The sequence below is a fragment of the Triticum aestivum genome, chromosome 5D, assembly GCF_018294505.1.
Source record: "Triticum aestivum cultivar Chinese Spring chromosome 5D, IWGSC CS RefSeq v2.1, whole genome shotgun sequence".
Classification (NCBI taxonomy): Eukaryota; Viridiplantae; Streptophyta; class Magnoliopsida; order Poales; family Poaceae; genus Triticum; species Triticum aestivum.
In genome coordinates this window covers 420,478,639-420,489,504 of record NC_057808.1, presented here as the reverse complement: position 1 = coordinate 420,489,504, position 10,866 = coordinate 420,478,639, and positions in this window count along the sequence as shown.

Sequence of the window (10,866 nt, the reverse complement as noted above, 5' to 3'; positions counted from 1 at the left end):
AAAGAAACGCAAAAAAGTGGGAAATTGTTCTAACAGAAACAAGAAGATGTCCCTAGCATTACTACTTAGATTGTCTATTTTACGCAGAAAAAATATATGAGCAAGTTGAATAACCTTTGTGGACAACTATCTTACCCCCCCTCCCCCATGTAACTTCTCATCTGTTCTAGCAAAAATCCAAAGAACACAACTACGAAAGGACACAAAATGCAAAACTGTTCTAGCAAAAAAACAAGCAACTGCCCTAGCAAAAAAAGCAATTGTCCTAGCAAAACCAAGCAACTCCCCTAGCATCTACTTTAGGCAGAGGAAAAATGTATGAGCAACTTGAATAGCCAAATATTCGATATACTCCCCCCCTCATCCACCTTCTCACATGTTGCATGAGCTTTGCATAAGTGAAAAAAACTACAAGCAACAACTCAATCCACAACTCCGTGCACTATGTCTTCATTTTTAGCAACTCTTATATCACCATGCAGCAACTACTATAGTAGTTCCAAGGTACGCAAAACATATGCACACGTTCTAACAAAACAGCACACCCATGAGACTACCAGCCTTTATTTAGGGCCGATGGAACATATGTCAACATTACATTGTGTTCGTTCCATTGAGACGTCTTAAAAGGTCCTCTGTAATTTCAGTAAGAAATGTTGTGTGTTGACTGTTCACAGTGCACAACTTATATCTGAATCTAGTCCAACACTAATCTCAGCAAAAAGTCGTCGATTATCTGCTACCTTGACTGGGAAAAGAGGCTAAAGAGAACTATAGTTGTACATAGAATTCCCCTGATTGATTTTGAGCAACTCTTATGCCAGCGTGCAGCAACTACTAATCCCGGCCAATTGTTGCAACGTACATATTTCTCTATAGAAACGAACGTCATAGCTGCCCGAAGATAGTTACCTAGCTACTTCGTCTATCCATCGACATCCCTCTACATAGTAGTACCAACAAACAGTCTACAGACTAAAATGTTTAGAAATTTAAACTGAATTTTCAGTATACACTTTGATCCTTACCAACCACAAAACTTGCATCATGTGAAGAGTAGAAATAGGATTCGTTACGAGAGTATTTTCTCATGGTCCAAATGCTTGATTGTGCAGGAACTGCAATGAAGTAAAATTAACTAGCACCAGCAGTAGAACATTCGAGGCTTCGAGCGATTTGCATGTCCTTGATGGTGCTGAACCCGACGACCTTGCCGCACGGCCTGGTGAGCAGGAGGTACGACTGTCAGTGAGCTGCATCTCGACGGCGCCGAGCACCACGAGCATCAGCGGGTGCACGCCAATTGATTGCGCAGCTCCGCTAACAGCAGCAGTACCAGCAGCGTTGTGGTGGCGCCCCAGGCAACACGAACGCGCCGCCGTGGGCTGGCCTGAGCACCAGGTATGAGACCCAGAGCCCCGGTTCTGCATAGCCTCGTCTCCTCCATATCTTCAGTTCTGCAATTTGGCAAGTTCGTGGAGATGTACCACCAGCTCATAGAAAGACGGGGAAGGGGAGGAGACGACGGCACTGTTGCTCCGGCGGACCGGCTCGCCTGGATCCCCCTCGACCTCCAGGGATTCACCGCCACCGTTCTCCTCTGGTTCCTCGCCACCATCGTGAGAAGATGAAAGGGGATCGGGATATGATGTTCTTAGAGAGATAACCAAGGGACTAGCTAGCGGTGGGAAAGGTTTTTTTGTTGACTTGCGCCAGGCTTGTCGGGTAGCGCGAGCGCTCGCAACAACCGAATAGCACAGCTGCGCGATTGAGAATTCGGGTTTATAGTTTTGTTATAATCTGGGAGCCTGCAAGTACTGGATTGAGGCATTTTGCTTAATCTATTATGCAAAAAGGAGGAAAAGGCCGGCCTGTTCAAAATAACAAAATAAAGGGGTACTAGCCAAATCGTTAGGCCAATTTTTATTATGTTTTTTTTTTCTCTTTTTTCCTCCCCATCTCTGATTGTATATAATTTACCGTAGAAAAATTGTTCTATTGTGTAGGTTTCAAACAAAGAAATAAAATTGTATCACTGTTAAATGATACTGTTGATAAACAATATCGACATTGGCGCCCACCCCTAGGGTTGGCGCCAATGTCGGTGTTGTTTATCAACAGTATCATCTAACGATGATTATGAGGATTAGTACATGTGGAGATCGCCGAGCTGGGTTAGCACACGAGAAAAGATTTAGACAGCTTTAGACTCCGGGAAACATCATCCGGTAAGAATCCTACATGTTATTTGTGGCTAGGTCTTATTCTGTAGGCTCATGAGGGAGTTGTGGTATGAGTCGGCTCTCCTCTAGTTGTGTCTAGCCCTAGAGATTCTACCCTCTTGGGGCGCCTTGCCCCACCTTATATAGGTGGAAGGGGCCGGCTTACATGTAGAGTCCTAATAGGATACAAACTAGTCTCATCTTCTATTACAAGTCGGATATTAGTCCGGGTGCTATTCAGACAGTTGGAGCCGGCCTGCTGGGCTACCCCCATGTTGGGTCATGTTCTACCTACGTAAGGGTACATCTGCCCCATATCCATGACATAACCGTCGGCTCTGGAGCTAGGGCACCTGAGGGAACACATGGATGCGGAGACGGAGCCTCCACGTGATGAAGCGGTCAGCGCTGCAAGAGGGGGAGATGAGTATAGGTGGATGAGAAGAGAAGAACCCCGTCGTCACCTACCTCTGGGGCTTTGTCCGGCAGTGTCGACCGATGATGGCGAGGGAAGAAGGAGGCGGAGCAGAGGCAAGAGTTGGCGGCGATGGGGCGCCTCCCGTGTCATAGTTGGAGGATGACGTGGGGTCCGTTACCAGTTCACTTCTTTTCTATCTATTTGTGTGAAGTGATACTCATGGGATGGGGTGTTTAGTTGTTCTTATACAACTACGCACCCTTTTCCCTCGCAGAGTGATGTCTCTGTCTCTTCTTTCATTTTGTTTCTTTATTGTTTGTAATGCTTTTGTAGCTTCAAAAACACATTGATTTGGTCCAGAGAGGGAGCTCCCTTATTATTTGAAAAAAAGACATTTTTTTCTCGAATACGCAAAGCTTGCGTAGATGGAAGCAGAATGAGTACAGAGGAGGATACAACACAAGACAAGAACGCAAGAAGGCGTGAACATGGCACCCAGAGTGGAGGCAAGGGATGCTCAACCCAAATAGAGAAAAACACTGCCTAACCAACAAAGCCAAGAACTAGGGAGGCAAGCCAAACTAGTGCGACATCCAGCATCTCAAAAGCCAAACATTGGGCAGCCTAGAGCAAACATGATGGCGCCTTCAAGAAGGGGAACGGCGTCGTGACGTCGCCGCCATCCGATCCGAAGAACCGGACCTGAGATTTCTCTCGTTGCTCGAATAGGGGCACGAATAAAGGCCATGGCAACGCTTCCAAGAAGGGACACGACACCCGCGAGTGCCGCCGCTGCCAGCAGCATCGGCAAGCCGAGCAGGGATTTCGCCCTGGCCTAAGTCCGAGCAATCCCATTTGTCGCCAAAGCAGGATTCGAAGATGATGAAGTCAGCCCACTAGTCAAGGCCGCCACCCTAGGAGGAGTGGGGCTGCATTTGCTGTCATAGGGTGGCGCAGGGCATCGACAAAAACGCGAGCTTTGGATCTGGCTCAAGGACGAGACGCCAATGTGGCTAGGGGCGAGACGGTGGAGCAGAGAGCCGACGTGGAGGAGGGGAGGCTACCGGCAACGCTGACAAGCTGGAGCCGGAGAACGCAGCTCCGAGCTGCCGGGGACGGAGCCGCCGAAACACCGACGGGCAAAGGAGCTAGAGGGGACGCAGCAACCAAAACGCCGGGGGCGGAGCTGCGCCAGCAGAGACTCCGGCGAGCCGTGGACGCTGGAGGACGCAGGTCCAGGGCCGCCGGGACCGAAGCAGCGCCGACCGGGAATCTGCCACGGGCCTCAAGCACACACCGAGAAAACCACCATGACCACAGGAACATCTCGCCGACCGTTGTCACAACCCGGGACCGGAGCAGCGCCGATGGGGAATTGTTGGGAATCGTAGCATAATTTTAAAATTTTCCTACGCTCACCAAGATGCATCTATGGAGTATACTAGCAACGAGGGGAAAGGAGTGCATCTACATACCCTTGTAGATCGCGAGCGGAAGCATTCCAATGAACGTGGATGACGGAGTCGTACTCGCCGTGATCCAAATCACCGATGACCGAGTGCCGAACGGACGGCACCTCTGCGTTCAACACACGTACGGTGCAGCGACGTCTCCTCCTTCTCGATCCAGTAAGGGGGAAGGAGAGGTTGATGGAGATCCAGCAGCACGACGGCGTGGTGGTGGATGTAGCGGGTCTCCGGCAGGGCTTCGCCGAGCTTCTGCGAGAGAGAGAGAGAGAGAGAGAGGTGTTGCAGGGGAGGAGGGAGGCGCCCAAGGCTGTAGGTTGCTGCCCTCCCTCCCCCCTCCCTTTATATAGGCCCCTGGGGGGGCGCCGGCCCCTAGAGATGGGATCTCATGGGGGGGCGGCGGCCAAAGGGGGGGAAGGGGTTGCCTTGCCCCCCAAGGCAAGGGGGAAGCCCCCCACCCTAGGGTTCCCAACCCTAGGCGCATGGGGGGAGACCCAAGGGGGGCGCCCCAGCCCACTAAGGGCTGGTTCCCTTCCACTTTCAGCCCACGGGGCCCTCCGGGATAGGTGGCCCCACCCGGTGGACCCCCGGGACCCTTCCGGTGGTCCTGGTACAATACCGGTAACCCCCGAAACTTTCCCGGTGGCCGAAACTTGACTTCCTATATATAATTCTTCACCTCCGGACCATTCCGGAACCTCTCGTGACGTCCGGGATCTCATCCGGGACTCCGAACAACTTTCGGGTTTCCGCATACACATATCTCTACAACCCTAGCGTCACCGAACCTTAAGTGTGTAGACCCTACGGGTTCGGGAGACCTGCAGACATGACCGAGACGCCTCTCCGATCAATAACCAACAGCGGGATCTGGATACCCATGTTGGCTCCCACATGTTCCACGATGATCTCATCGGATGAACCACGGTGTCGAGGATTCAATCAATCCCGTATGCAATTCCCTTTGTCAATCGGTATGTTACTTGCCCGAGATTCGATCGTCGGTATCCCAATACCTTGTTCAATCTCGTTACCGGCAAGTCTCTTTACTCGTACCGCAAGGCATGATCCCGTGACTAACGCCATAGTCACATTGAGCTCATTATGATGATGCATTACCGAGTGGGCCCAGAGATACCTCTCCGTCACACGGAGTGACAAATCCCAGTCTCGATCCGTGCCAACCCAACAAACACTTTCGGAGATACCCGTAGTGCACCTTTATAGTCACCCAGTTACGTTGTGACGTTTGGCACACCCAAAGCACTCCTACGGTATCCGGGAGTTGCACGATCTCATGGTCTAAGGAAAAGATACTTGACATTGGAAAAGCTCTAGCAAACGAAACTACACGATCTTTTATGCTATGCTTAGGATTGGGTCTTGTCCATCACATCATTCTCCTAATGATGTGATCCCGTTATCAATGACATCCAATGTCCATAGTCAGGAAACCATGACTATCTGTTGATCAACGAGCTAGTCAACTAGAGGCTTACTAGGGACACGTTGTGGTCTATGTATTCACACATGTATTACGATTTCCGGACAATACAATTACAGCATGAACAATAGACAATTATCATGAACAAAGAAGTATAATAATAACCATTTATTATTGCCTCTAGGGCATATTTCCAACAGTCTCCCACTTGCACTAGAGTCAATAATCTAGTTACATTGTGATGAATCGAACACCCATTGCGTCCTGGTGTTGATCATGTTTTTCTCTAGGAGAGGTTTAGTCAACGGATCTGCTACATTCAGGTCCGTATGTACTTTACAAATATCTATGTCTCCATTTTGAACATTTTCACGAATGGAGTTGAAGCGACGCTTGATATGCCTGGTCTTCCTGTGAAACCTGGGCTCCTTCGCAAGGGCAATAGCTCCAGTGTTGTCACAGAAGAGAGTCATCGGGCCCGACGCATTGGGAATCACCCCTAGGTCGGTAATGAACTCCTTCATCCAGACTGCTTCCTGTGCTGCCTCCGAGGCTGCCATGTACTCCGCTTCACATGTAGATCCCGCCACGACGCTTTGCTTGCAATTGCACCAGCTTACTGCTCCTCCATTCAAAATATACACGTATCCGGTCTGTGACTTCGAGTCATCCAGATCTGTGTCGAAGCTAGCGTCGACGTAACCCTTTACGACGAGTTCTTCGTCACCTCCATAAACGAGAAACATATCCTTAGTCCTCTTCAGGTACTTCAGGATATTCTTGACCGCTGTCCAGTGTTCCATGCCGGGATTACTTTGGTACCTTCCTACCAAACTTACGGCAAGGTTTACATCAGGTCTGGTACACAGCATGGCATACATAATAGACCCTATGGCCGAGGCATAGGGGATGACACTCATCTTTTCTATATCTTCTGCCGTGGTCGGGCATTGAGCCTTGCTCAATTGCACACCTTGCAATACAGGCAAGAACCCCTTCTTGGACTGATCCATACTGAACTTCTTCAATATCTTGTCAAGGTATGTACTCTGTGAAAGACCAATGAGGCGTCTTGATCTATCTCTATAGATCTTCATGCCTAATATATAAGCAGCTTCTCCAAGGTCCTTCATTGAAAAACACTTATTCAAATAGGCCTTTATACTTTCCAAGAATTCTATATCATTTCCCATCAATAGTATGTCATCCACGTATAATATGAGAAATGCTACAGAGCTCCCACTCACTTTCTTGTAAACACAGGCTTCTCCATAAGTCTGTGTAAACCCAAACGCTTTGATCATCTCATCAAAGCGAATGTTCCAACTCCGAGATGCGTGCATCAGCCCATAGATTGAGCGCTGGAGCTTGCATACTTTGTTAGCATTCTTAGGATCGACAAAACCTTCCGGCTGTATCATATACAACTCTTCCTTAAGGAAGCCGTTAAGGAATGCCGTTTTGACGTCCATCTGCCATATTTCATAATCATAGTATGCGGCAATTGCTAACATGATTCGGACGGACTTCAGCTTCGCTACGGGTGAGAAAGTCTCATCGTAGTCAACCCCTTGAACTTGTCGATAACCCTTAGCGACAAGTCGAGCTTTGTAGATGGTCACATTACCATCTGCGTCCGTCTTCTTCTTAAAGATCCATTTGTTTTCTATGGCTCGCCGCTCATTGGGCAAGTCAGTCAAAGTCCATACTTTGTTTTCATACATGGATTCTATCTCGGATTTCATGGCTTCTAGCCATTTGTCGGAATCTGGGCCCGCCATCGCTTCTTCATAGTTCGAAGGTTCACCGTTGTCTAACAACATGATTTCCAGGACAGGGTTGCCGTACCACTCTGGTGCGGAACGTGTCCTTGTGGACCTACGAAGTTCAGTAGTAACTTGATCCGAAGCTTCATGATCATCATCATTAACTTCCTCCCCAGTTGGTGTAGGCACCACAGGAACATCTTCCCGCGCTGCGCTACTTTCCGGTTCGGAAGGGGTGACTATCACCTCATCAAGTTCCACTTTCCTCCCACTCAATTCTTTCGAGAGAAACTCCTTCCCCAGAAAGGACCAGTTCTTGGCAACGAAGATCTTGCCTTCGGATCTGAGGTAGAAGGTGTACCCTATAGTTTCCTTAGGGTATCCTATGAAGACGCATTTCTCCGACTTGGGTTCGAGCTTTTCAGGTTGAAGTTTCTTGACATAAGCATCGCATCCCCAAACTTTTAGAAACGACAGCTTAGGTTTCTTCCCAAACCATAATTCATACGGTGTCGTCTCAACGGATTTCGACGGTGCCCTATTTAAAGTGAATGCGGCAGTCTCTAAAGCATAGCCCCAAAATGAGAGCGGTAAATCGGTAAGAGACATCATAGATCGCACCATATCCAATAGAGTGCGATTACGACGTTCGGACACACCGTTTCTCTGAGGTGTTCCAGGCGGCGTGAGTTGTGAAACTATTCCACATTTTCTTAAGTGTGTACCAAACTCGTGACTTAAATATTCTCCACCACGATCTGATCGTAAGAATTTTATTTTCCTGTCACGTTGATTCTCAACTTCACTCTGAAATTCGTTGAACTTTTCAAAGGTTTCAGACTTGTGTTTCATTAGGTAGACATACCCATATCTACTTAAATCATCAGTGAGAGTGAGAACGTAACGATATCCTCCGCGAGCCTCAACACTCATTGGATCGCACACATCGGTATGTATGATTTCCAATAAGTTGGTTGCTCGCTCCATTGTTCCGGAGAACGGAGTCTTGGTCATCTTACCCATGAGGCATGGTTCGCACGTGTCAAATGATTCGTAATCAAGAGACTCCAAAAGTCCATCTGCATGGAGCTTCTTCATGCGCTTGACACCAATGTGACCAAGGCGGCAGTGCCACAAGTATGTGGGACTATCGTTATCAACTTTACATCTTTTGGTATTCACACTATGAACATGTGTAACATCACGTTCGAGATTCATCAAAAATAAACCATTGACCAGCGGGGCATGACCATAGAACATATCTCTCAAATAAATAGAACAACCATTATTCTCGGATTTAAATGAGTAGCCATCTCGAATTAAACGAGATCCAGATACAATGTTCATGCTTAAAGCTGGCACTAAATAACAATTATTGAGGTTTAAAACTAATCCCGTGGGTAGATGCAGAGGTAGCGTGCCGACGGCGATCACATCGACCTTGGAACCATTCCCGACGCGCATCGTCACCTCGTCCTTCACCAGTCTCCGTTTATTCCGTAGTTCCTATTTTGAGTTACAAATATGAGCAACCGCACCGGTATCAAATACCCAGGAGCTACTACGAGTACTGGTAAGGTACACATCAATTACATGTATATCACATATACCTTTGGTGTTGCCGGCCTTCTTCTTGTCCGCTAAGTATTTGGGGCAGTTCCGCTTCAAGTGACCAATTCCCTTGCAATAAAAGCACTCAGTCTTGGGCTTGGGTCCATTCTTTGACTTCTTCCCAGTAACTAGTTTACCGGGCGCGGCAACTCCCTTGCCGTCCTTCTTGAAGTTCTTCTTACCCTTGCCCTTCTTGAACTTAGTGGTTTTATTCACCATCAACACTTGATGCTCTTTTCTGATTTCCACCTCCGCTGATTTCAGCATCGAATATACCACAGGAATGGTCTTTTCCATCCCCTGCATATTGTAGTTCATCACAAAGCTCTTGTAGCTTGGTGGCAGCGACTGGAGGATTCTGTCAATGACCGCGTCATCCGGGAGATTAACTCCCAGCTGGGATAAGCGGTTGTGTAACCCAGACATTCTGAGTATGTGCTCACTAACAGAACTATTCTCCTCCATTTTACAGCTGAAGAACTTGTCGGAGACATCATATCTCTTGACCCGGGCATGAGCTTGGAAAACCAATTTCAGCTCCTCGAACATCTCATATGCTCCATGTTTCTCAAAACGCTTTTGGAGACCCGGTTCTAAGCTGTAAAGCATGCCGCACTGAACGAGGGAGTAATCATCAGCACGCTGCTGCCAAGCGTTCATAACGTCTTGGTTCTGTGGGATTGGTGCATCACCTAGCGGTGCTTCTAAGACATAATCTTTCTTGGCTACTATGAGGATGAGCCTCAAGTTCCGGACCCAGTCCGTATAGTTGCTGCCATCATCTTTCAGCTTGGTTTTCTCTAGGAACGCGTTGAAATTGAGGACAACGTTGGCCATTTGATCTACAATACATAGTGTAAAGATTTTATACTAAGTTCATGATAATTAAGTTCATCTAATCAAATTATTTAATGAACTCCCACTCAGATAGACATCCCTCTAGTCATCTAAGTGAAACATGATCCAATTTTAACTAGGCCGTATCCGATCATCACGTGAGACGGACTAGTCAAGATCGGTGAACATCTCCATGTTGATCGTATCTTCTATACGACTCATGCTCGACCTTTCGGTCCTCCGTGTTCCGAGGCCATGTCTGTACATGCTAGGCTCGTCAAGTCAACCTAAGTGTATTGCGTGTGTTCCGAGGCCATGTCTGTACATGCTAGGCTCGTCAACACCCGTTGTATTCGAACGTTAGAATCTATCACACCCGATCATCACGTGGTGCTTCGAAACAACGAACCTTCGCAACGGTGCACAGTTAGGGTGAACACTTTCTTGAAATTATTATAAGGGATCATCTTACTTACTACCGTCGTTCTAAGCAAATAAGATGCAAAAACATGATAAACATCACATGCAATCAAATAGTGACATGATATGGCCAATATCATTATGCTCCTTTGATCTCCATCTTCGGGGCACCATGATCATCTTCGTCACCGGCATGACACCATGATCTCCATCATCATGATCTCCATCATTGTGTCTTCATGAAGTCGTCACGCCAACGATTACTTCTACTTCTATGGCTAACGCGTTTAGCAACAAAGTAAAGTAAATTACATGGCGTTATTCAATGACACGCAGGTCATACAAAATAATAAAGACAACTCCTATGGCTCCTGCCGGTTGTCATACTCATCGACATGCAAGTCGTGATTCCTATTACAAGAATATGATCAATCTCATACATCACATATATCATTCATCACATCTTCTGGCCATATCACATCACATAGCACTTGCTGCAAAAACAAGTTAGACGTCCTCTAATTGTTGTTGCAAGTTTTTACGTGGTTTGTAGGTTTCTAGCAAGAACGTTTTCTTACCTACGTATGACCACAACGTGATTTGCCAATTTCTATTTACCCTTCATAAGGACCCTTTTCATCGAATCCGTTCCGACTAAAGTAGGAGAGACAGACACCCGCTA